At 40.0% G+C, this 27,203-nt stretch overlaps 1 non-coding gene across 1 annotated transcript; it reads right to left on the bottom strand.

The window, feature by feature from the left end:
* Positions 1-24,930: 24,930 nt before the first annotated feature.
* Positions 24,931-25,037, bottom strand: LOC131247628 (small nucleolar RNA R71). The gene has a single exon (XR_009171904.1). It is a non-coding gene; the product is annotated as a small nucleolar RNA R71 (small nucleolar RNA).
* Positions 25,038-27,203: the final 2,166 nt, after the last annotated feature.

Here is a 27,203-nt window from a genome sequence, read left to right as displayed (position 1 = left end):
TGCTCTATATAAGAGCAAGAGTCCTACACAAGTAGCTAAGTTTATGTCCTATACAAGGATAATGGTCCTAATTGCAAACCCGACGATTTAGGCCACATGGGCCAAGGTCCTAATCCCTAACCTGGATTTAGGCCACACAGGGCAAGGCCCTAATCCTGAACCTAGATTTAGGCCACATAGGGCATGATTTTAATCCCCAATCTGGATTTAGGCCGCAAAGGCCAAGGTCCCAATCCTGAACCTGGGTGAGTTTAGGACACAAACTCTTGCACTCCAACCTACACAAGGAAAGAGTACAGATCATCCTCTTACACTTGACACTTACTTGTCGAGATTGGGTCCCTTTTGATGCTCCTCTTAGGTAACTTGATCTCTGCTCTCCTGTCTTCAATCAGCCTCTCAATGCTCCCCTAATCATGTTGTCAATGCTTCGTCAAGGCCTCAGCTCCACAATCAATTGGCTTTCATTTGGCTTTCATATAATGTTCTTCAAGATGACCAAGGTGATAGGAGTGGGTTAAATCTCCTACAACTAATGGGTAGTTGTTTATCCTAGGGGATTCAACTAGATGAGTCTCCTAGAAGAGTTGAACAATGATTTATTAAGAATGGTTAAGTCCAATCTCTAGGGAATGGAGGAGTTCAAGCTCATCTCAATGTTGAGGTTAGAATTCTTATTAGAGTTGTAACATCAAAGGAGATGGCTTAGAACTCAATGGAATAGAAGCTTAGGATGAGGGATTTGCATATGGAATCACCCTACCTTCTATTGGTCCAAAAACACTTCAAAATGCCCAAGAACCGACTGCTTTTTATAAAAAGTTCAAGCTCCACTCGTAAAAAAGGGGCAAAAAATGGTCCTGTCAATGTCATCGAAGGGTCTTCGATGCCATCGAAGAACAATCTTCGATGCCATCGAGAAAATTAGGAGAAATTTCAAGAACCTTACTGGACAAATCTAGATCTCAAATCAATGTCATCGAAGGGTCTTCAATGCCATCAAAACTCAAGTTTCAATGCCATCGAGAATTCCAACCAAATTTCCAGATTGGTTGCTGGACTTCCCTGATTCTTAATTGATGCCATTGAATCTGTTGTTTTAGACTATCTTTTACACAGCAGATTCATACCTCTTCTAGCCTTTTTTTATCATGTTTTTCTTAGTCTCCTAAGGCTAAAGGATGATCAAATTAATATTCCTATTAGGTCAATATCATCCAGATGTTATATGGTTGTTTTAGTTAAGGGTTAGGGTCACCAAGACATCTCTTTTACCTGTATATGCTTCTTCATTCTTTTGATCCACTTGTTTCTTCGATCTTCACTTTCTAAAGACTCAACCGACTCCATGACACAATGGCTCATGTGATTGACAAACCAGAGTACAAACATGAGTGCATTAATAATTGATTCCCTTGAGGTCTGCGATCGTCCATCCAAGGGCTCCTTTGTGTTCCTTGAGAGTGGAAATAAGCATACTCACCTGTTCCTCATCTAAGTGGGAAGAAATCACCACCAGATATGTCTCATCTTGACCCAAATAAGCATACTTAAACCAGCGGGTAATGATTTTAGGTCAAGCTTCAATGCCTTGAGACTAGACAGCAGAGGCATAATGTTAGTCTAGGGCAAATTTTCAAATTTTGGCCTCCACTAATTAATTTCAAGTACCAATGTAGCATCAAGCAAGGCATCTATCTCTCTAATCATATCATCATCTGAATCAGGGGAGTAGGCCAAGCACAACTCTAAGATGTTAGAGTATAGGTTCAAAAGTGACCTATCTTCCACGACTGAGTTGATCATGTTTACTTTGTGGGCATCATCAACATCCTTAGGTTGTTTACACATATTGAAAATATTCAGCTCTAATGTCATATTTTTGAAAGTTAATTTCATGATCTCATTCCTACAATTAATGATGACATTTGATGTTGTTAGGAATGGTCGACCACAGATGACAGGAATTTAAGGGCTTACATCAATGACGGGCTGAGTGTCCAAAATAATAAAGTATATAGGATAGTAGAATATATAACTGGATAGTAGAATTTATTGACTTGGACTAGCATGTCCTCTATCATTCCTCTCGGTATATGAACCAAATGATCAACAAGTTAAAGTGTGGTCGTGGTGTGTTTTAATTCACCAAGGCCAAGATGCTCGTAGACCGAGAATGGAATTAGATTTACACTTGCTCCTAAGTCAAGTAGTGCATGGTCAATTCAGTGATTCTCAATCACACAAGAGATGGTTAGGCTACCAGGATCTTTATATTTTTGTGGCACATCTTGCTTAAGAATGGAACTCACTTTTTCTATCAGAAAAAAATTATTTTAGATATTTTGTCGTCTCTTAGCTATACAGAGATCTTTCAGAAACTTGGCATATGATGGAATTTGTTTTATGGCATCCAAAAGAGGAATATTGATTTTCACTGGTTTAAGCACCTCCAATATATCTTAACTGTTAGGCAGAGGTTTTGGTGAAATCAACCTTTGAGGGAATGGGGCAACTGGCTTATACTATTTTTCTGTTTTGTAAAACAATACCACAAACAACCTTAACGGTCTCATCAAGTTTGACCATTTCTACTTTCTTCAATTCCATGGCCGTAGTTTTTCTTATGGGATTGGTCACCCTAGCATTCATATCGTCCTCTTCCCTTAGGATGTACATTCCTCCCTTATCTCTACACTGAGTCGATCTGGGATTAATGGGCTTAGATGAAATACCCATGACTACATGTTTTCTATAAATATATCAAAATAATCACACGCATCATCGGCATTCTTATTCATAAATTCCCCATTGTACATCATCTCTAAAAATTGGCGCATGGGCGAAGTCAGACCATCATAGAAAAAGCTTATACCCTACCAGATTTCATAGCCATTATGTAGGTAAGAGTTTGTAAGATCCTTGAATCGTTCCCAGTATTGGAAGAATGTCTCTTCCTCTTTCTGAGAATAATTCATGATTGCCCTCCTCAAGGTATTGGTTTTATGAATTAAAAAGAAATTTTTAAGAAACTCTCTGGTCATCTTAGCTCATGTCCCTATCGATCTTGATCTTAAGGAGTGGAGCTATGACTTAGCTTTCTCCTTTAAAGAGAAAGGGAATAATTTCAATCTCAAGGTGTCATCGGACACGTTTTGGAAGTGTAGGGATGTTATGATCTCATCAAATCCCTTGATATGCAACTACGGACTTTCATAATCGAGTCCATGAAACTTCAGGAGTAGTTAGATCACTACCGGCTTGAAATCCACGTTTCCTGCATTATGTGGGAACACCATGTAGGAAGTTGTACTTGTCCTTGCTAGTTGTAAATAATCACGTAGCGTTCTGTCACGCCCCAATTCTGGGGACGGACAGTTTCCGTAATGCCCTGAATCTGGCACTTGACTTCCATATGCCAAGTCCCGAGTTCGGTGCACCACAAGGAAGTTCTTATTATTATTATTATTTGAGCATAAATATCCATGATAAAACTACCAAGCAACAATCTTCATTATAGATTTAGTCATAATACAAGTACAATGTTTTTCCAAAATGTATAAAAGTGAAGGCATCGCCAAAATATAGCTTAGACCAAATGTATCCAAAAGCTGTCCTCTAAGCTACTCCTGCCATGAAAAAATGGGACTTAGGAAGCTTAAGCAAAAAGCCTAGTGAGTACACTCATGTGTACATAGTGTACAAGCATGCAGCAACAATCAAAATATTAGAGTACATGAATTGAAACATAGTGATATGTAATGCTACATAAAGCCAAGTGGATAGGATGCAATGCAAGTGATGATATGCAAAGACGTGATGGATATATGTAGGCATGCAGGTCCTCCTCTAAAATCCACATCACAATATAGTTATCATCATTGGGAATCATCGGGGCCTGATATCCAGATCAAGTGGAAACTTGTTGAATAGAGGCCTCACATACCCGCCTTGTTAGTAGGGGGCATATATGTCATGTCCCAGACTTAGTAACCGAACTCACAAGGAACCCGATAGCCGGTTTTGGCCGCAACAGCCTCCGTAGTACCCCACTCTCAGCTCCTGAGATAGGTTCCGATCATGGGATCCTACAAGGAGGATTTTCATAACCATATATCCATTTCTAATACAAGCATACCCAAGATCAAAGCAAGTATATCTAAGAAATAAAAAAGGCACACATCACAAAATCCACTATAAATTTGAACTTTAATACAATGCTAACGGGAAATACATCTGATGACAAAAGAAGAGAAGGAGAAGATCTGCAACATTGGGGTACTCGGCTCAAGTCCTATCTAAGCTCTGGTGCTAAGACACCGACTTAGGATCTCCTGCATGCATCAATCGTGCATAAGCTTATAGAAAGCTTAGAGGGTGGTGAAAGTATGTGACAATGGTGCGCATAAGAATAATAGGAGATATAGGAAAGGAAACATGATTAATGCCAATATCACTACCCTTACCAAGGCTAAGCCATGAATGCAGGAAGCCATACCAAGGCTATACAATGTAATGAGTACTAGGCGCCATACTAAGGCAATGCAATATAAGGCTTAGACAGCCGATGTAGATGCAATGCGAAGTGATGCCAACCCTCATTTCTAATCCACATATCAGTATAGTTCCATCATATGGAATTTATCGGGGTCAAATGCACCACAAGATGACTACCACTCTCCAGACCTGCATAGTCAAACGAGCGTAAGAGACCTCACTACCTGCCCATGGTCAGCCAAACACCAGAAAGGCTAGACAGTAGCAGACCCATTCATGAGCTTGAAAAACTTAGCCTAACAATTGCCCTCTCTCATAGGCGAGTAAGGCCACACCATATCCCAACCGACTACATGACAATGGGAGTCGTGGCCTAATAGTGTAAGGCCTTCGTGCGCTCATAGTTTCCACTTGGTCACGGCGCTGGGGCAGATCCTTGGTACTATGAAAGTTTTAGGATATTCATCCAAGGGCGTCCTATGCACCCCATATGCTCAGGTAACGTTTCTGATGTCCAATCATGGCCATCCATGATGTATCTATGGAGGCAAGGCCCTGGTGAAGTAAGAGTGATCATACCTATGAGATGCGATGCTAGATGCATGAGTCATGCATACCAATCATGCACTAGCTCTAAGCACTCAATGTGCACAAGATGGGAACTCCATCCCTCTATCATATCAACCTAACGACCACACACAATATGTAATCCAAACACTCCATGATGCATATAGGTCATGAGGGTGCGCCATATGGCAATGATGACTTAGAACATACTCCTCCTTCCTAAGGAGGGAGTAAAGTCTAGGTACTTAGACAATTAATCTAAGGAACAAACCTCTAGTGGGGGCCCAATACTTTGGGGTAGCCCACAAAGCTAAGGAGGACAATATATATGCCTAAGGGAATAAGCAGTCCTAAAGAGGGCCTATGGTGGGACTTAAAGTACCCATAGCAACCCATGGGCCTACCTTAGGGCCACTAAGGAGGACATCCAACCTCAACTAAGTCCCAACAGGCAGCCCGCCACTACTCGAATATGAAACAAGGCCCAAGGCCTAAGCAATCTATGGCCTAGTGGGCTATACACTAAGCCCAACACATAGGCAATATGGTGGGCCCTCAAACAAGGCTTGGGCCCAACCATAAAGGTCATAAATACACATATTGGGGTGGGCCTAGTGGGTAGCCCGGTAATCCAACTATGTGGGTAATTTTCGTGCTTTATTCAAGTGAGTTGGGCCTCACAACTTAGCCCAAGTACAAGGTTATTTTGGTGGGCAACCAAGGGCCCAACTACTTGCATATTATGGCCCATAAACCCATCACAATAAGTGGTGAGATCTAGACCCAAAGGTCAAGGGACCTAACTAGAAGATTCCAAGATAAATGGGCCTACAAGGTCCAACCAAAACTATGAACATAGATCTAATAAAACCCAACTGGGGTGGGCCTCAAATGTGCACTAATTAAGCCCAAAGGCACATGAGGAAATGGCAAGATTATGTGCATAAACATCCTTATATCTGGTGGGCCCTGCTGCCCCCAAAACATGGCGTTAAGGGTAGCCAGTTTGGGCCTATTGTTGAATTTCCAGACCACCTGTTCCTGGGCTTGGTAGAGTCCATCAATAATAAATATAGACTAAGTATTTTGCTCATTGGTGACCCACACACATCTGTGTGGGTCCCACCAGGTAAAAGGAATGGATAATACACATAAATCAGGTGGGCCATGCTGCTGGACTGGACGTCCAGCAGCAACCCAATGGGCCTGGGCGTCCCAAGGTGGACGGTCCTATGGGCCTGGGCGGTCAGCCCAAAACACATCAAAGTGGGTCCAAAAAATGGGCAAATCCTCAGGGAGGTGGACCACATATCACGTGGACCACAAATAAATGGACGACGAGGATACACAACACATCAAGGTGGGCCCACAAGGAGGGTGGACGGCCAACCATGGTTGGACATCCCGACTTGGGGGTCCCAGCCTGGTGGGCCAGTCCAGCCCGCGCCACGAATTGCACAGGGGCCCGTTGACCTCGAAACTTGGTAGGTGGCTCGTACCATGGGTCTCTATGTAAATTTTCAGAATTTTTGTAATAACATAAGTATTTTATTTTATTTAAAGAAAATGGACTGTACAGAAAATCTATTTAGTGTAGATTTTTGACAAGCCCTGATATGAGCTTCCAATGGTGTGGATTGATGGCCTCTAAAAATTGGAGAAAATAGATTTTGTGTCCCCTCATATATGTACTACAAAGTTGGGTCCACGGATGTGGCCCACCAGTGGAAAAATTATTTTATATTTAAGGAATTCTACACTGATATGTTGCTGGAACAGTGCAGAAATTATAGACTAACCACCTCACTTGGGCTACACCTTTGAGACCTTAATTAGGGTCAAGTGGGGCTGAAATTTGGTAGGTTTATACGTGGGACATTAGTCTTTAAGAATCATATATTCGATAACATCAAATTTCCCACCGAAAGACCAAAAATTAGGCCTCAAAATGGTCCAAAATCTGTCTAGACAGACTGGACAACAACATATGCTTCACAAAAATAAATTGCAAACATAAATTAAATGAGGATTTAACCTCTGGAAACATGGTGTGGTCCACCCAAGTGGGCCCCAAAAATATCCAAACCATACTATTACCAAAAACAAGCTTGCATGCACCCCTTTTTGTACATTTAGGGGCCACACGTTCAATGGGAGGGATTGTGAAAACGTTCCCTCTCTATGGATGGTTAAGATCTTGTTGGTCCACAAGGTGGGCCACACACTCATGATCAGCACTCTTAGTAAGAAAAGGAGAATTAATCGGCCACAACAGAAGGGTCTCTGCCTCATTGAGGCCCTTCCCTTCATCACACACATACAAGGAGATTTCATTATTATAGGATGCACATATTACATGATCAAGCTTATTAAATGGAGATCTATGGTGGAGATCCAATCTCCACTAAGGATCAAGAGTCTAGATGACCCAAAGATCCTTGATCTAAGGAAGGATGAGGCATGAAGGGATCCATGGAGGATGGTCCCTTGCATGCACATGCATGCAATGTAGGATGGGTTTCAAACTGCATCCATGCAGTCTTGGGGCCACCATCATCTCTTGATGGGCCCTACATGCTCCAATATGAAAGAAGAGAAGGAGAATAGCTACAATGCAAAGAAGTCTAAAGATTTGAAGAACATGCACCCACCTCTTAAGGATCCTACTTCAAAGTTACATCAATCTACTCTCCATGCTCCAAGGGACATGTTTCAATGGGTGAGATGGGTTGTTGAAGGCTAGATGGGAGGGGATTAGAGGGAGAATGAGCTGATAGAAGGAGAGGGTGGGGACGTGTGGAGGTGTTGCTAGGAGAAGAGAGAGAAGAGAGAAGAGAGGAATGAGAGGTAGAGAAGAGAAATTGCTAGAAAAGAGAGAGTCATCATGAGTTCTCTCTCCTATGATAGACAAATCCATCATGAAGCTAGGGTGATATAAACAATGCTCATAGACTCATAGGCTTGGAGTAGGGATGGGTAGTGTGTGGGTAGTGGGTGGTGTAGAAGATGGGATTTAGGTAGGGTGTGCGTGGTGTGTGTTGTAACTTGTGCTAAAAGATGAGACCACCTAGAAATTTCTACACACCACCCCTAGGTGGGCCATATGGTCATGATCAAGGGCTTAGAAAATGAAATGCACACAACTTATGATCTACACGTCGGATGGATGCACAAGACACGGCATTAGAACCGCAATGATGAAGCAGACAAGATGGCATAAGTTTCGGCTCGATCCGAGTCGGGTCTACATGACCGGACTTAAAGATGACCGCAAACACTATTTGAGGTCGCGGGTCACCGGGATTCGACCGGTAAGACCGCTGGATCAAGAGAAACGAAATGCATACCTACACAAACATGCACACACATGAACTCGGGTCAGGTCTTATACTATAGCCATGCCAATACCCACCCGGCACGCCGGTAGCGGACCCATTTCAGGTGCTAGTCAAACCCAACCACATTCACTCTAACTCTTTAGCTAGGCATGGCCGAACCTCTTCTCACCTAACCGTGTCGATGGAAGTCAAACCTACTATGGTCTTCAGCACTAGGTGACCCATGGCATCCGCCCGGTCTGGATGATGAGGCTCGAGGTTACCAATCGAGGTTTAAGGAGTTTCATGAAGGGGTCTGGGACCCAATATAAGAAATCCAAATTTTTGATGTCCACAAATACCAACCATGATGCCACTGTGGTAGTCTCATCAATATAACCATGATGTTCCTAGGGTGTTCATTCCATCTCATGAGGATGCTATGCAAAATGCAATGATAATCCACAAGCACGCTATGTAGTATAATTGCACTCAAGCAATGCTATGCATGTAAGCCACATATGCATATAAGGCAACCCTAATACCAATTGGACTCCTTTGCCAACCACATCCGATCTACAATCCACACTTATCATGGAAAGGATATACATGAAATATCAGCATCAGCATAAACAAAAATTATAATGTAGCATCAAGTGAGCTGTAGGGACTTTAACCTAGGGACCATGCCCGATCTATTTGCTTAGGGACTTCAACCAAGGGACCAAGCCTGCGGTCTCTCGGACTAGATAACATCCCCACATACTCCATTATGTGCACCCTGCACCAACATCCTCTACCACATACTCCATCATGTGCACCCTGCACCATCATCCTCTACCACATTCATATGATCTCTGCATGATCAAACTATGCACACCATGCACTCCTCATTCATGATGCATGTACATGTATATGTGCGTGCAGATGCAATATGCACAAATATCATAAGGTTAGTCAAAAATTATCACGATACCACATGGCAAATCAATGGTATAATGTGCACTCTCCCTCATGATCATGGGGCTATACAAGTGTTCACGCTTCCACGTCACAAGTGTGCACCAACCACACAATAGCACAACTAAGATTAATCCATCACTCAACACCAAGCGCATGGCCGAAACTCATACAGGGGCACCAGAATAAGTTGTATATGTAACGGCCCGACTTTTCAGGACCCGAGTATATGACCCGTGTCCCAAAAGCCCGAGTGTTAACTTTAAAGGATGGTCAAATTTGAATGTACATTTTTTTAAAACTATCAGAGTAGGCAGATGAGCGTAGTGTGGACAAATCGACATAAAGGAAAATCTTATTATCGTTCAAATATACAAGAAGCTGCCCATAATGACTTATACAAACTAATGTCTCTGAATTTAAACAAGTACAAGATTTACATAATTTAATACATGAAGCATAACAGAAAGCATATAAACACAAGTGGCGAGATCAAGCAGCTCCTCTAAGAAAATATAGTCATGCATCCCTGGCGATCGTACCCTACACCTCATCAAGTCTGAACAAGCATATTACTTAAGCCACCTGAATTACCTGTATGGTTGTATATTTGATGGATGAGTGGCCAACTCAGTGTGAATTCCCCTCATGATTACACACCGCCGCATTAGGTAAGAAATAGTATAAAACATCCTCCAAAACCGTGGGTAGAATGGAGACCGCTCATGGTTTTGAAGCCTTAAACCACAACTAAACTGGATGGCTGAGATTTTCCCAGACAAACGGTCGAGATATGCTGAAATAAAGGGCTGGGATTGGAGGACTTCCTTTCATGCGAATCGTGCCAGCTGACAGTTTTTGTTTTTAGAAACATGGTTTTGAAGGGCATGTTTACGATAAGGGTTGTGCGCACGCAGGTGCATTTCAACGTGTGATTCAGCTGAATTTTCGTGAGACCCAAGCCTCGGACACGATGGACGGATTAGATCTCCCATATGATCTAAGATGGTGGGCCCCAACGCTTCCTAAACAGATGTTGTCCGTCGGCTGATGCAACGAGAGAGGGAGAGAAATTCTCTCTGTTAAGGAAATAGCGAGTCAGCCCGCTTTGACTGTGTTGGGCCAACCAGTGCACGGTGGGTGCACGTGAAATTTGCACATGTACAATTCGGGTGGGGTCCACAATGGTGTTTATGGAAAATCCACACTGTTTAAATGATTCTATAGGTCATATTAGGTCACCTGGCTAAAGATGAGGTGGATCTAAAGCCTAGGTGGGACATACGGGTCGATTCCTAGCTCTAACAGTGGATTCTTGTTAATCTAATGGTCGGATCTTCTCAAAACTGAGCGCTAACGGTTAAAATATCCTAATGGGCCATTTGTAAGGCTTTCATCATACATTACTAACCAGTACGAATATTAATATAATTTTTATTATTTTTGTGTATAACTTATAACTACAATGTTTAAAATCTCATATACATAAGTAAATAAAATTTTAAATATTAACATACTACTATATTCATACTATTGATCACATATTTATATAATTTATAATATACAATATCATGTTATACATATATATCATTTTAACATTAAATCTTGACAAGGTATATACATTTCATAGTGTATATATTTAGGTTTCATTACTTAACAGAAATCTCATCTCGAGATTTGTTTTGTGCGTCCCTAAATGTCACGTCACAAGTAGTAATTTCATTTTAATAGTGTACTCTATTTCTCATTTGCGCAATCACGTCCTACACTACTAACAAGCTATATTTAGATGTACCACATCCCTTACGCATCTAGCCTAGCATATCAATTTCTACTAATCATTTGAAATCGTTTTAGCATTAACCAATACTAAGGATTTGTTTAAAGGTTTACCTACTTCAAATGTCCCATCGCCTCCACAAAGAGTTAGGTGACCACTAATGATAATATTTTACCTTTCTCTTTATTTATTTTTTACTTCCAATGATAGTCCCTAGCTGTCCAAAGTGTATTACCAATTTCTATTTTTTCAGCGTTCAAGGTAACACAAATAGATGGTCATAGTAGGTTTGAGCCCGATACCTCGATCCCTTGCCTACGTAAAATAGAGGATTTTCCGTATCATCCCTAATCCTGGTAAATCTCGATCTTCTGCCTGATCAAGGCATTGAGATCACTAGAATCTGCTAGGATGTGGGGTTCGAATCAAACCGCGTACATATCGTATACACATGATTGCATCAGTCCATGATCCTGATTATTCTAAACTCATAGGGAGATCCTGTAATCATCTAATGAGAGCGCCCGAAATTTATGTGAATAGACGCGAGCGGCCATCACGCTTCCAGCGCACACTCTGATTATCTAAGTACTACTTGTAAGTCTCAAGACAAGGATTTCTACATGAAGTTTGAGTTGGAAATTTCTAAACCCACCTAGGATTTCAAATATAATCCTAATATGTGCAGCCTAGGGTTGAAAACTTACCCAAAATTCTTCACCTCTAATTAATTTCATGTGCTAGAATTTGTAAAAGTATTATTTCTAAGTGAGAAAATGTATTACGGAATTCGAGTTACATTCACAATATGATTCCCCAAGAGTATTATTCCTAACTTATGAAATTTCTAGAAGTTCATACCCTAAGTTTTTTTTTTTTTTTTTTTGGGAATTTTCACTTGGGAGTAAGTATAAGGAATGTTCTTAAATTCAAATGACTAATCATATAATCCTCAAGGGACTTAAGTTCATTTCTAGGTTCTACAATTACCAAGACAATTACCTAGGAAACCTAACATTTGAATTTCTACATCCTCATTTCTTCCCAGTTCTAAGGGTTTCTACGTAAGTTAAGGTCCAAAAATCTAACCTACAAAAATTTTAAGGGAGCCTAGAGTTCGAAGTATCTATGTTCTCCAAATTCTTTAAGGGAACTTTTCATAAGTTCAATGACTAAATGTTCAAAGGGAACTAGTTTCATTTCTAAGTTCTACGATCATCCAAACAATTATTTTGGGGGTCTAAGTTTGGGTTTCTACATTCTCAGATCTTCCTAAGTCTAAGGGAGATTCACTTAGGTTCAATTTTCTAGTTTCAAACACCCTAACTTGAGACATTTAAGACTTGTATAAGATCATTTTCCAAGGCCAAGTTTGTGCAAACTATGCTCTGATACCAACCTGTAACGCCCCGACTTTTCAAGACCCGAGTATATGACCCATGTCCCAAAAGCCTGAGTGTTAACTTTAAAGGATGGTCAAATTTGAGTGTAATTTTTTTTTCAAATTATCAGAGTAGGCAGATGAGCGTAGTGTGGACAAATTGACATAAAGGAAAATTTCATTATCGTTCAAATATACAAGAAGCTGCCCATAATGACTTATACAAACCAATGTCTCTGAATTTAAACAAGTACAAGATTTACATGATTTAATACATGAAGCATAACAAAAAGCATATAAACACAAGCGGTGAGATCACGCAACTCCTCCAAGAAAATACAGTCATACATCCCTGGAGATCGTACCCTACTCCTCATCAAGTCTGAACAAGCATATTACTTAAGCTACTTGGATTACCTGTATGGTTTTATATTTGATGGATGAGTGGCCAACTCAGTGTGAATTCCCCTCAAGATTAAACACCGCCGCATTAGGTAAGTGTAATGACCCGAAAAATTTTGTGCCAAGACCCGAGTACTACCTCTATTTTTCCTTAGAAGCTTATTAGGGTAATTAGCGCTAAACTCAATTGCTTGTGAAATTTGCATCAATCACTTTAAATTGGATCTGCATGACTCAAAATCTGTAGAATAGTTAGTGTTAGGTTACTCTGAAATCCGGGATTCATCTCTATATCCACTTGCTCTTGAGAATTTTTGGAAACTTTAGATCGGACCTGGACCGCGCGTCATAAGTCCGATAACGATGATCTTAGGCTGTTTTGGTCACCATGATGGACTTGGCCATCACCTCAAAAATTAAGTCCAGATGATGTTCTGGGTCGATTTGATTGAGTCCGGAGTGAAGAGTGTGAAAACGGTGAGAAATTTAATAAGATTTTATGAAATCTGAGTTGTGTCACTTGCGCGATGATTTTAAGCAATCTGACCATTGGATTCTGACCCAATTTCACCCTCTGATCAGGGAAGGTGGCCCAAGCATGTCCTTATGCTTATGGACCTGATCGAGATTCAGTGACCGTTGAATTGAGTGTGGTCTGCCACGGCTGATTTGAAGATCCGATTAGTACGAAAACTCAATCTAACCTAGATCCATGGTCAGTGAGCTTAAGTCCGACCTCTCGTGGAAAAAGGCCCACCGGAAGTGCCCTGTTGGATCGAGAGAGGCCTGTTTTGGTTATACCCTAAGTATACCTTGGCCCTGGGGTTATTTTCATCAATGTTAGGCCTATATATAGACCTTAAAACCCTAACTCTCTTTTCCATACGAATTTCTAACCCTAGCTAAGAAAGAGAGAGGAAAAGAGAGAGAAAGTGAGAGAGAAGTTGGTGAACCATCTTAGAATCTTTCCTGTTCTTCTTCATCCTTAAACCTTCACTTTTGAATCATTATTCCGGCGATTATAAGTTCCTTCTTTGGGTAAGTTAACATAACCCTAATATGTTTTAGAGCTTAGAGTAGTTTTTGTGTTGTTGTAGTTTATTTCTATTCTTGTCTTGGGTTATCCTGTCACCGTTGACGAAGACATATCGTCTGAATCAGTTCGGTGCTCTATTTCTGGTTTAAGGTGTGGACTTTAATCGTATAGGTTATGGCTTTCAAGGCTTTCAATGTTAGCTAATGGTTTATTCTTGCTATGGATGAGATTTCACATGCCAAATGTTATGTTTATTTTGCGTTTCAGATATGCATGTGATATATTGAGATTTGTGTATTCTATGTGTATGTATAAAGTACCGTATACGTATAAGATATGAACATATGTTTGCCAAGATTATTTGTTGTGTACTTATGCTAATTGTATGTGCGACAACTCCTTAGTAAAAGGAATTGTCCAAAGTGTGTATTTCAACATACGTCATGTATGTTGAACTATGTATTCTAAGTGTTTGTAGAAATGCCTGAATGAACTACAGTGTAATATATTATACTATTTGAGGGCATTGAGAAGCGATTCTCAACTCTCCTATTGATGTGTATGATTTACCACATGCAAGTCATATTCCTTGTTGTTTAAGTTCAAGTATTACTTATGTGAAAATCCATGTTAAGTTGATATTATTCAAATGCTTACATACTACATGAATTGAGTTGTTGTTCCATTACTATTCTAAATTGTATATGCATACCTGTTGTAGTGGAATGTGTTTGGGACTATGAATAGTCCAGGAAATCGGTAATCGGCCTTGAGATCTTGGCTAAGGTTGCTTTCGCCATGAAGGACGTGATTAGACGAACTCGAGTGGTATTAGAGTTGTCGACAGTGGTTTGGCCACGCGGAGTGTTTGCGCACTCTATGTTGTTCAACCCAACGTGCGCTCGTACTAGTCGAGTTCGTCAAGTAACCTGATTGTCCGATGTATGTTCACCATGTATGGATGCTATTGCTTGAATCTAGGGTACCAAACTTACCGATGAAATCCTATTAACTATTGTACCTTGATCTGCAAAGACTCATGAGCCGGACATGGTGGTATGGGACACCGTGGTCGAACTGTCGGCCTACGCTGGGGTGACGAGCCTCCCCGTAGTGACCAATGAGCAACCGAACTCGTGAGCCGATTATGGTGGTATGGGACACTATATTCGCACTGTCGGCCTACATTGACAAGCCCTTTGTAGTGACCTCAAGCATGCCTGGATACCGCATTGAGGTGACGAGCCTTATTGTGGTAACGAAGATATGATAGGCGTGCATTGATTAGTGACGAGCCCTTTGCAACGACCTAAAACCATATGATTGTATGAGATGTCTAGGACTGACGACCCTAGAATGGATCACTGTTTGGATGGTGATATGAGGAAGGTACCTTAGCTTCCCAATCTTGCTGTATGAAAAGGACTAATAACAACTTAGTAATCATGTCCATGCACCGCATTTACATGTGCTTGGAAGATGTGGCGCACTTTAAGGTATGTCATGCATAACGTAAGATGAAGACGTTGAGGGTGTACGTGCGAGGGCACGCATCATTCTTCATACATTCTTGCATTAACAAGAGTACTTAGGACATGTTTGATTGTTCTGCTTTATCATTACTACTTGATTGAATTGATATATGTTAACCTTTGCTTTATTGTTCCACTGAGTTGATCACTCACTCCCACATTCTAGGCAGTGTTAAACACCCACCAGACTCTGTCTTAGTTGCAAATGTTGATGAGACCTCTGAGGCAGAGCAGGAGATCGAGGACGATGAGGCTGCATTTTCATTATGCAGTTTTCAGGCGGGTTCTAGTGAGCCTTGTTTTGATGCGTGGGATTCTGGGATTTCTTTTGGGATTAAATAATGTAATTTGATACTTGTAATTTTGATAGCAACACTTGTAATATGACCTGGTATGTATATGTATTTCAAGGATTTGCACATGTACACATATATTTCTTTTAAGTCTTCCGCTTGCGTTCTTCACTTATCCCTGAATTATATTTGCAATTTGGCTTAATCTATTCCATGTTTTATGCACTCATACAGACAACATACATCCATCATTCAATATGTTACATAAGTGATATTTTGAAACTCGGGAGCTGGGTTATGCTCGACCCCCGAATTTCAGGCCGTTACAGTAAGAAATAGTATAAAACATCTAGACAACCAAAACAGAGTAAATGTAGTCTTATTAGGTGCATAGATGCATGAATGCAATCATCGACCCAGGTAAACCATCTGGACGGTCGGTGCCCCAGGAAAAACATCCAGACAGGCAATGAGGTCATCACCCAAGGATGTGACTGGTCATCAGCGCAACACGCGGCGTAATCGTATGGGCATGAGTGATCCAAGTCATCATCATCAATTGATCGACTGGTCATTAGCGCAACACGCGGCGTAATCGTATGGGCATAATGAACCAAGCCGTCATAATATGTTATACGTGCATGATTTACCAGCCCGTTATTAGTCCAATTGCAATCAGCCATTTTTAAATAAGCTCATGGTCACTATGGGGAGCACATGGCCTAGCGTAGGCCGACAACTTGGGCATAGTGTCCCATTACCACCATCCTCGGCTCATGAGGTTACCATCTTAGGATGTTTAATGGAAACCCGTCGACTAGTGGTCAATCATATTACAGTATATGGAGCTTACCATCACATGATTACACGGTATAAAACATCGAACCCATATAGGAAAAATACCAGAACAAAGCCACATAGGGCAATATCAAACAAGCCACATAGGGCAATTATCAAATAGGCCTCATAGGGCAAGTATCAAAACCATGCGATAAAAGACCATCCTTGAAAATTATTGGACACAACAACCCTGGATGGTAGGCCCACATTAATGATTCATTTAGACCACCGCTCAATAACCACTAAGTCGAAGGTCCATTTTAATCACAACCAGCCGGGTTACATCCCAAGTATAGGTGTACATTTATAGGTGGGGGTTTTCCACTAATGTACCAATTTAAAGTCCATAAGTAATACATAAATAATCCACAAACATGAACAAATATACAGGATGAACATTAAGTAGACAATATAGCAATTCAATTTCCACCAGCTAACACATGTGATTATAAGAGAGAGATATTAATTATAAATTTTAATAAAAACTATAACTTAAGCTAATGAGAAGATGGAAAGCTCAAGGGGAAGAATCATCACCTTATACTTTGAATCGCCTACTAGTGTCACTAAGTGCTTGCGCCCTTAGAATTGAATCCTACCACAGATCATGAGCTTACATCATTAGATCCAAGTTCCACGCACTTCCTAGGTTTAAGATCATATCCTAGGGTTTGAGTCATCTATCTTAGGGTTGTTAATGTGGAATTAGGGTCTTCATCCTAGAGTTTGGGTTTAGGCTAGATCTTTAAGGTTGAACCCTAGTGGTGTGTAATTATTTATAATGTTAATTTAATAGTTATAAAATATTTACTAACATTAGTGTTATAGTTAATATTGGTTAATAATTATTATGATGATAATTAATATTATGATATTTTATCTATGATAAGACAACGCATTAATTTTAATTTCTTGTATATAATAACTATTATTAGAATAGATAATTTACTAATGGTTATGCATCCTAATATTTAACAATCCTATTAATAATGGAAATAGTAACCATGTTAATTTAATAATTAGAAAATAATTGTTAACATTAGTATTATAATTAATATTAGTTAATGTAGCAAAATAATCATTATGGTGGCACCAACGACTATCCAAAATGAATATTTAAGAATAATAAACAGGATACTAATATTTAATAATTGAAATTTGTTTATAATAACCAGTTTAGCATAATGGTCTACTAATGGCTAATCTTTGCTAATATTAATAATCCCAATGGCAACAAATGATAATAGTACGTCGAAACATAACTAGAATGGGGGAAAATGTTGACTCACTCATGATGATTCGATTCGAACCGAGTTGACTCGGCTCAACACAACCGTCCATCAACTCTCTCTCTCTCTCTCTCTCTCTCTCTCTCTCTCTCTCTCCATCTCTTTTATTCTTCCTTCCTACCGCTAGAACCACCCAGCAACGGCTGTCAAACCCGGCTTGACCTAGCCTCAGTCGAGATGAGTCAGCGTGGTGGCTGCATGAAGAGGCAGCAAGTCAGGCTACCGAGTCAGGATTGTGCAGCGAGTTAGTGCAACTCGGCACAACTCAACCCAACTCTTTCTCTCTCTACCTCGACTTTCTTTCTTCCTTCTTTTGTGGGAACTCCAACATGGCCTGGACCAGGCCTGACTCGGACCAGCACACCGGCAAGGTCCCTAGCCTACTCAGACCCATCTTAGGCCGAACTTGGCTAGGTCGAGTTGGTGCAACATGCACCTCCTCACGCCCCATCTCAACCTAGCTCCTTCTTCCTCTCTCTCTCTCTATTTTTCTCTCCATTTATCTTCCTGTTTCTTCTTTCTCAGTGTAGTATCCCACCCGGCTAGCAATCTGCTGGACTCGCAACAATAGCTACCATAAGCAGGAAACGAAGGAGATAGCGATCCGTTCTCCTTTCCAACCACTTCCTTCTCTCCCCTCCAGAACTTTAGAGCAATACAGGGTTATCCATGACTAGCATTGTGGTCTAGACAGACTCAGACTCGGTCTGAGACTCGGCCGGTTCGAGTGGTTGTGTTGGTGCGATGTAACAGCCGCACCACTCTCCTTATTCTTTCTTCTTCATTTCTTCCTCTTTTCTTCCTTTCTTTTCTCCACTCTCCTTTCCCAGCACCATCATAGATGGTGAGAGCCTGACAACACATCCCGAACTGAGTCTGACTCAGTTGGAACGGTGGAGAAGATGGCAGCCATTAATGGTGGATCTCAAATGAATGCTTCTTTCTTCAATCCGACCGCATGGGACGGTTCATGTGGGCTCTAAGAAGCTTAAGGATAAGCTTTTTCAAAGCTTTAGGATAGCTTGGGCGGTGGGTTCGAAGGTTGAAGGGAAACAGCCGGTTTTTGGTTGTGGCTGCGAAAATGGAGGGTGAGCTACTGTTCCTTGATCCTCACCCCTTTATGCTCGCTCTAATCCTTCCTAAATTGTCGGATCAATACCCAGTGGTCCAGATCTCCTCAGATCAAAATCGCCTTCAAAACTGTGGGTAGAATGGAGACCGCTCGTGGTTTTGAAGCCTTAAACCATAGCTAAATTGGACAGCTGAGATTTTCCTAGAAAAACGGTCAGGATAAGCTGAAATAAAGGGCTGGAATTGGAGGACTTCCTTTCACACGAATCGTGCCAGCTGGCAATTTTTGTTTTTAGAAACGTGGTTTTGAAGGGCCTGTTTACGGCAAGGGTTGTGCGCACGCGAGTGCATTTCAACGTGTGATTTAGCTGAATTTTCGTGGGGACCAAGCCCAGACACAATGGACGTATCAAATCTCCCATATGATCTAAGATGGTGGGCCCCAACACGTCGCAAATGGACGTTGTCCGTTGGCTGACGCAACGAGAGAGGGAGAGAGATTCTCTCTATTAAGGAAATATCGGGTCAGCCCGCTTTGACCGTGCTAGGTCGACCAGTGCACGGCGAGTGCACGTGAAATGTGCACATGTACAATTCGAGTGGGGTCCACAATGGTGTTTATGGAAAATCCACACCATCTAAATGATTCTACAAGTCATATTAGGTCACCTAGCTAAAGATGAGGTGGATCCAAAGCCTAGGTGGGACATACGGGTTGATTCCTAGCTTTAACAGTGGATTCTTGTTAATCTAATGGTCGAATCTTATCAAAACTGAGCGTTAACGGTCAAAAGATCCTAATGGGCCATTTGTAAGGCTTTCATCGTACATTACTAACCAATATGAATATTAATATAATTTTTATTATTTTTGTGTATAACTTATAACTACAATGTTTAAAATCTCATATACATATGTAAATAAAATTTTAAATATTAACATACTACTATATTCATACTATTGATCACATATTTATATAATTTATAATATACAATATCATGTTATACATATATATCATTTTAACATTAAATCTTTACAAGGTATATACATTTCATAGTGTATATATTTAGGTTTCATTATTTATATATATATAATTTTTATTTATTTATTTATATTAAATTAATTTACATGGTAACACTCGAGTACTAGAAAGTACGGGGTGTTACAGTATATCAAACACATGCAAGTGATGCACACATACCATAACATGTCCCAATTCTGTATGTAAAGATCTATAGCTATTTGAAAGCTATTTCATATCACCAACATACTCATTCATGGTCAAGAGTTAAGTGGTTCACCTCATCAGTTTCGTAGGAAGTGGGTGCATAAGTGTCATGTCATTATACAATGCTAGGTGCACTATCTATGACTCGAGGTAATACATACGGTGGTCCACTTAGTCCTTACGTCCAATTGAACACTATCCAAGCATATAAACATAAATTAGCATTAACATACAATACAATCATCGCATCTAACCATACACGCATCATCATCACCACAAGTATCATGTTACACAATCACTGCACATATGCCATCACCACATGCATAATTAGATTTCAATTCAATGCCTTAACATATCTAGCTATCATTTCAAGTGGACTAAGGCCCAGTTCATTGCCACACTTGAATGGGCTAGTTAGTGAGTTGCTACATCCCATTATTTTGGCTTGTTGGGTGGTCCATTTAATTACCACAAATGGTTCATTTGAGGACTCAATCATAACTCATTCACAAGGCCCAAATGGGACTTGGCATACATACATCATTAGGAGTCTCATGCACTTACCAAGAAGCCCAAACATAGGCCCAATATGTACTTCTCATGGAGTCTTACATTCTTAATAAGAGGAAGTAACCTACGGGCCCGAAAGGTTTATCGCTAATGGGCCCACAAGGCGTCCACTCAAGGTGGGCTTTAAGGCTAATAGACCCATCACTTTAATGCCATTATGAACATATTAGTGGAGTCAACAAATCAAGCCCAATACTATTAATAAGATGGGTTCAACAATCAATTTGACATACATCCTAAGTTCACATATCCAAGAGGTTACACCATCAGCATAGTTCACAATCTAAGTAACCACACAATTCTCATATGCCCACATGGCCTTATGGCCACTCCGTTATCAGTAGTTCATATGGTTGAGAGGCCATACAAATGTTAGCCTACTTGTCATAATAAAGGTCTTAAGATTAGATGGTTACATACTTTCATTACATCATAGCTCACATAATGGGGCAACCACTTTACTAAACTTTCACATGGTCAGGCAGTAAGTACCACAATTTCACATAGTTTAGTATGTATACAATTACTATCATGATCTAGTATCCATGCATATTTCAAAATATCCAAACATAGTTGAACAATCACAATCATACCCACCATTCATGGATACACTACAATACACTAAGTCTTATACTACAATCACTTCACACGCCACATAGTTAATGACTCATATTCGAGGTCACATGGTTAAGGGTCAAGGGATACATTTCATCATACCATTTACGGTTTAGAGTTCACATCGCATAGAATCCAGGACCTTGAGAGCATTAGCTTAGGTAACATAACCCTACATCACACTCGGTCTAATGCACAACTTGGTCATACATGATTCAAGTGGCGGTGTCTATGTCGATAAGCACAAACCCACATTGTTGAATGACCACCAATGCCACTTGATTTCAAACGATTAGGTGGCCTTATGCGCATTTCACAATCGTACGATTAGATGGTTACATATACACCACCTTTGTACATGATTAGGTGGCCATACTTACGCTACATGACCTCATGATCAAGGGGTCAGCCAGCCCTAACTCATTACATCACATTGTTCATACCCAACCACTCCATCACACCCTCACACAAACAATTTTCACATACAAGTTATAATCGAAAACATTCCAAAAGTTAAACACAAATCTATGACTTAGGGCCACACGCCAATCAGGATTCCACATGGTCAAGGGCCAACCATACATCATACAACCTCATGATAGCAGTCACACAATCAACACAATTTCTATTATTTTAGAATTGTTTCCACACCACAGGGTCACTTGATTGGCGGGCCACATATTCTACATATTCTTTTTAAGGTTAATGGTTGTCCATACACCGTATAATTACTTGACTAAAGGCCGCAACTCAACCATGCATAATTTAAGGCCGATCTTATATATCGTGGTCCTGTGCTGGTGAACTGCACATGCTGCCTAATTTCACAAGGTTTAGGGCGGCAGATACTTCATACTTTACATGGTGTATAGGCCACCCAACATCACGTGATCATATATTTAGGGACCGCACATACATTACAAGTCCCAATATTTTATTTTCAGCAGTCACCTAAGCCTCACATGATCATATAGTTATTGAGAGGCCCACAATTTAATTTACACTATATATATATATGGAAAAAGGTTCTATTCGGTCGAGCTCATGGGGATTTCCCATGAGGTTGAGTTGTGTGTGACCTATTGTGATGTGTGTTGATCCTCAACAGCATCAGTCAGTGTTGGGGGTCAAATATTATATATTGGACCCCATCTATTAATTGGTTTTATGAACATAATAATGCTTAATGTCCTATTTTAATCATGTTTGTGTTGCAAGATGAATTCAAGAGCTTGGATTGAAAAGGATGTTAAAAGCATGAATTTAACACTCAAGAATCACTAAAGCCAAGATTGGATCTGATGAAACCAAGAATGAAGAATGCACATACTAAAGATCCAAGAAAACCAAGTCATGAATGAAGAAAATCGGAGTTTTAAAGTGAAATTGCATAATCCTCAACCAGTACCGGCCTCTGCTCGACCAGTCCAGGCTACGCACGACTAGTCCTGGACACTGCTCGACCAGTCGAAGCTCGTTCGATCGAGGTTCCTCGACTTAAACTCCAGCGAGTAAAACATCTAAATTTCTGTCTTGCTCAACCAGTCGAAGGTGTCTTATGACTGGTCGAGGATGTCCCACAACCAGTTGAGCGTTACGCAATTTTTTACGCGGATTGCATAAATTTGAGACGATTTCTAGAAATTTCCACTTGGTGCGAAAGTGTAAGACCTAAAATTATAAATAGGGGTCCCTAGGGCACTCCTAGGCATCATCTAAGGTTTGAGGAGTGGAGCAAAAGTATGGAGAAGCCGTCGCCAAGAGTTTTTCTTCCTTTTCCTTAGTTATTTTTATGCTTTTCTAAAGAGATTCTAGTTCAATCATGTTTATAGTTGGCTAAACCTCTTAGCTAGGGCTAAGAGGTGAAGCTTGTAGCATGATGGGATGTTTCTATTACTTTGATTTATGTTTATATTGAACTCTTTTTTATTCTACTTTGATTATAAGGAATACTTTCAGTTTTTAATGGTTTATTGTGACTCAAATTACAATAGATCTACGATAGATTTGAGTATGTTCTTTTCATGTATTGAGATTGTGAAATTAGGAAATACCGTTATTCACCATCATCCCATGGGCATGGTTGGGTGATGAAATCCTTTTAATCTTCATGATTCTCTTATGATTGGTTGTGGGATTGGTAAATCCTGTTGTTTGCCTTGTCTCCTAGGCATGGTTTTGTGATGCAATCACTTTCAGTTCTCATCCCTCTCATCCATTGAGAATTAGGTCAAAGGAAGCTCAAATTTGATTTTACTGAGATATCTTCCAATTGGATAGGGTGGGACTTCAATTCCAATTGTGTGACTTGAATCAAGCATAAATCTCCCTGATCTCTACAATGGATCCTTAGAAACCCTAGTTTCTCACCTTTGAATTTACAAGTTTTAGTTAAATAATTCACAATTACTCTCTCAATCAATTTAGATTTAGATAAACATCTTCTTCTGGTTCTAGTTCTAGATGCTCTCAGAAGACACATGAGATTAGTCCTTGTGGATTCAACCTCGGTCTCACCGAGATTATTTTTATATCGCGACCCTACACTTGTTGTGAACAAGTTTTTGGCACCATTACCGGGGACTAACGATTATGTTTTTCTGAGACTAGCTAGTTTTAGAATTAGGTTAAGATTACGATTTTTCTATTTTCTAGTTTTATATTAGGGTTTGTTTTCTGCTTCTAGAAACTTTCTAATTCTAGGATTTCTTTTATTTTTAGAAACTAACTTACTTTCTAATTCCAGGTTTAGAACTTTCTTTTTTTTTCATTTTTAGAAACTAGTTTACTTTCTATTTTTATTTTTAGGAACTTTCTAATTTTAGAATTTTTGTTCTTAGAAACTGACTTGTTTTGTTTTGTTTTGCAGGATTTTAATTAGGAAGTTTTAATTTGGTAACTTCTTTCCAACTCCCTCTCTCTTTATATATCTAGACTTTTATTTCTTTCTCTCTTTTAGGTTTAGGATAGAATTTGAAATTGAGGGCTGAGAGTGTTTCATGCCCAAGTGGGTCTATGATAACACTCAACGTCTTTTGAGTGAAGGAGGATTGGTTGAGGGGTTATCTATCCATCACAGGATTAGACACCACTCGAGATCCTCAGAGTTAATTGAGGTTATGGTTGCAAATCAACCGGTTAATCAACTGGGAAAACAACCTTAACCATGTGTTGAGGAAGTCCAGGATGAGAATGAGGTGCATCAAGCACCCCCGCCTCGTAATTTGTGAGATTATTAACAACCGACGGGGATGAGCATGCCCTCATGCATGGTTTTTCCAGAAAATATGGGACACATGGATATTAAGCCATGGGTGATCCAACTCCTCCAAAATTCCATGGACTTGAATCTGAAAGTCCATATTTGCACTTGAAAGAGTTTGATGAGATCATAACCACTTTATATTTTCCAAAAGACTGAAACTCTTTCTTTTTTCTTTGAAAGAGAAATCTAAGACGTGGTTGCATTCACTACGTCCCAGATCTATTAGCACATGGAATGACATGATAAGGGAGTTCATAAAGAAATTTTTTCCACATCATAAAATGAACACCCTTAGAAAGTTAATCATGAACTTCGCCCAAAAGAAGGATGAAACATTCTTCCAATGTTGGGAGCGGTTTAAAGATCTTGTTAGTTCATACCCACAACATGGTTTTAAAACGTGGCGCATTACACTCTTTTTCTATGATGAACTGACATCTTCCGTGCGCCAATTGGTTGAGACAATGTGTAATGGGAAATTCATGAATAAAAATGTCGATGATGTGTGGGACTACTTGGATAGAATTGCTAAAAACGCACAATCATGGGACATATACCCAAAATCAAGCATCACTTCTAGGCCCACTCAATCAAAGGAGAGGGGTGGATTATACCTTCTGAAAGAAGATGATGATATCAATGCTAAAGTGGCTAATCTCATAAGGAAATTCGAGGCCATGGAACTAAAGAAGGATAAGGTTAAGGAAACTGTTTACGGTTTTTGTACTTGTAACATTCACACAACTGAAAATTGTCCAACAATACCTGTCTTTCAAGAGGTACTGAATGAGCAATCCAATGCCTTGAACAATTACCAAAGACCTTTTAATAGACCTACCTCTAATACATATAATCTTAATTGGAGAAATCATCCAAACTTCAGTTAGAGGAATCGACAAACTGCTACCCCTTAAGGTTTCTTTAATCAAATTCTAAATCAAGTGAAACATTAAGAAGAACCAGTTCAAAATTCCACACAATTTAAAGAGCTTACTCATGCAATACGAGAACTTACAAAATATATGCAAAAGATGGATTCACGTGTTATGATTATAGAAAAAGCGATTCTTCCAGCCTAACCTTTCCCCAATCGTGAACCACAATACGAAATAAGTGATCCAAGCGCTTCAAATTAAATGGAGCAGGCTAAGTCTATCACCACTCTTAGGAGTGGGAAGATAATTGACAAATCTATTTCGGTAAGGGCTGAAAAGCCTAAGGATTCAGAAGAGGACAATGATGATAGACTTAGCACTGCTCCACAAGAATTGGAATCAAAACTTCAAAGCATGCTGATTGCCCCATTCCCTCAATGGTTGGTTGCACCAAAACTTCTCTCTAACTCTCAGGACATTCTAGAGGTGTTGAAATAAGTGAAGGTCAACATCCCTCTACTAATGCGGTTAAACAAATACCTTCATATGCCAAACTTGTGTACAACCAAAAGATGGTAAAATATTCAAAAAAAAATCTTTTTAACTGAAAAAGTGAGTGTCATCTTAAAGCAAGAAGTGCCACAAAAATATAAAGTTCTTGGCAGCCCAACCATCGCTTGTGTAATTGGAAATTATCGGATTGAGCATGCACTTCTTGACGTAAGAGTGAGTGTGAATCTAATCCCTTATTCGGTTTATGAGCAACTGGGTCTATGTCACGCCCCAAACCCAGAAATCGGTTTCACAGGAATCCCGATCACCGAATCCGGTGCTGACAGCCTCCGTAGTACCCCATTCTCGAGTCCTAGCGTCCATACGCCAGATTCCGATCCTGGGATCCTACAAGGAGGATTTTTTTTGTACATTTAACTCATAATAAGCATAACCACAAGGTTACCCAATTCACAAAGGCAACATCATCATCACATATCCACTAATAACCATTTGAGTACAATGCTGAAAGGGAAAAATACATATATCGAAATCAAAGCTCCAGAATACAACTGCACGCTCCAAGCTCAACGCTGCTGCAACATAATAACACCTGCACGTATCTATCGTACATAAGCTTATAGAAAGCTTAGAGGGTGGTGAAAGTGTGTGCAGAAGGTAAGTGCCAAGTATTCAATATAATGCCATCATCATACAATACCAGAAATACTAGTAATCCATAAATCGTACATAATCAGAATAAGCAGAAATATTGACAAGGGCAGGAATTATTAGAGTAAACAGAAATACTGACAAAGTCATAAATCACACGATAACAGAGTAAGCAGAAATATTGATAAGTGCATAAATCATACAATATTAAAATACACAATACAAATCAGTATGCAAATGAAGAGTCGTAGAGAGCCAAATATCAGATGCAGAGGATGCAATGCAATATACATTCCTGATAAGTAAAATGAATAGCGTCAACCATACCATATGCTGCGGATGTAATGCAACATGCAGTGCAAATGGAATGACCATGCTGGAGTGTGAAGTCGGTATGGTAGTACGTAGTATCACAGGCTATAGGGTCCATCACAATGGACTTCTATCCAAACTAGTCTCATACCTAATTTGGATGGTCAGACCCAATGTGGTAAACTCCTGATCTCAGGTTAGTCGCGCAC

This window comes from Magnolia sinica, chromosome 5, assembly GCF_029962835.1.
Source record: "Magnolia sinica isolate HGM2019 chromosome 5, MsV1, whole genome shotgun sequence".
NCBI classification, from domain to species: Eukaryota; Viridiplantae; Streptophyta; class Magnoliopsida; order Magnoliales; family Magnoliaceae; genus Magnolia; species Magnolia sinica.
This window is presented reverse-complemented; position numbering and strand designations above follow the sequence as displayed.